The sequence below is a fragment of the Chiloscyllium plagiosum genome, chromosome 15 (assembly GCF_004010195.1).
Source record: "Chiloscyllium plagiosum isolate BGI_BamShark_2017 chromosome 15, ASM401019v2, whole genome shotgun sequence".
NCBI classification, from domain to species: domain Eukaryota; kingdom Metazoa; phylum Chordata; class Chondrichthyes; order Orectolobiformes; family Hemiscylliidae; genus Chiloscyllium; species Chiloscyllium plagiosum.
Genome location: NC_057724.1, coordinates 29,628,979 through 29,630,276, shown reverse-complemented (window position 1 = coordinate 29,630,276; position 1,298 = coordinate 29,628,979). Strand labels below are relative to the sequence as shown.

Here is a 1,298-nt window from a genome sequence, read left to right as displayed (position 1 = left end):
GGATGTGCAGGTAAAACTTTGATGGATGTGGAAGCTCCTTTAGGGCCTTGGATGGAGGTGAGGGAGGTGGTGTGGGCACAGGTTTTACAGTTCCTGCAGTGGCAGGGGAAAGTGCCAGGATGGGAGGGTGGGTCGTAGGGGGGCGTGGACCTGACCAGGTAGTCACGGAGGGAGTGGTCTTTACGGAAGGTGGAGAGGGGTGGGGAGGGAAATATACCCCTGGTGGTGGGGTCTGTTTGGAGGTGGCGGAAATGTCGGCGGATGATTTGGTTTATGCGAAGGTTGGTAGGGTGGAAGGTGAGCACCAGGGGCGTTCTGTCCTTGTTGCGGTGATCTCCAGCATCTGCAGCCCTCACTTTCTACAGGTTAATTGGACATCACAAGATTTCAGAGCACTGCTTCATCAGGTGATCTTGTCCACCCCAGTCCAAAACTGGCATCTCCATATCAATTTAACCTGATCCCACCAAACTTCTAGCAATGAGGGAAAGCAGGCGAACAACGGTCTACTTCCTTAACTAGACTGAAGTGTTGCGAAATGAATAGCACAAGGTCTGAGAGGTAAAAGTGCAAACTCCATTGGTGAATTCAATGTCAAATCAGGTACAGAAAGGAAATGCATTTAATTATAACTTTTTACAATCAATGTGTAGAAATGAGGCTCCTGGGTTTGTAATTGTTACTTGTCAGTGCACGAGAAGAAGTTTTTCAGTGAATAACACTTATCAAACGCGGAAATTTGCCCACCCTTTAATACGTTTCAGCGGTGAATCTGGCAGCTGAGTGTGCACTAAAGCTGGGCAGCTGCTTTAATTCAGGCGGTAACATTTGGATTTTGCTTTAGTCATGGCGTGCTTCCATCAGATACTAACTTTTACTCCCATTTCCTTCGTGGCTTTAGCACTCATTCACATGTTTCTCATTAGGATGATGTTCAATTTAAATTGACCCGAACGTGGATGTGGCCGGCTGTATTTCCAGTTTGAGATAGCCAGTAGCCTTGAATAAAGGGATGCGATGACCTACCTTGACCGCTATAGGAGTCGGAGAGTACAGTCGATACCCGGAATCTAAAGTTCAAAAAAGTGTTTTTACAGTTAAGTTGTGGCCATGCCTTAAATAAAATCCTTATTGATTACTCTAGAAAATATGCATAAGGTTAAAGTGACTGCAGAGCCAGGATCAGAGACGGTTTTAAAAAAAGAGATGAGAAAGACACGCTCATTGTTTCTAACATGATTACAATGACAGCTCTGGATTACTAAACTTTATCCATTTCAACAGTAACATTATTCTTC

General features: G+C 44.9%; 1 protein-coding gene across 3 annotated transcripts in view; it reads right to left on the bottom strand.

Moving 5' to 3' along the window:
* The window catches only part of LOC122557188 (calnexin-like), a 33,706-nt gene extending 32,591 nt beyond the window's left edge, over window positions 1-1,115 (bottom strand). Inside the window, exon 1 of one of the 3 annotated variants that reach the window (XM_043704595.1) lies at window positions 1,027-1,115. The gene's annotated coding sequence lies outside the window, so the exon portion shown is untranslated. Of the gene's footprint in view, window positions 1-747; window positions 810-872; window positions 1,003-1,026 lie in introns of those variants that run through there. The other 2 variants (XM_043704594.1, XM_043704593.1) reach the window with 2 other exon arrangements.
* Between the last annotated feature and the right edge of the window lie 183 nt (window positions 1,116-1,298).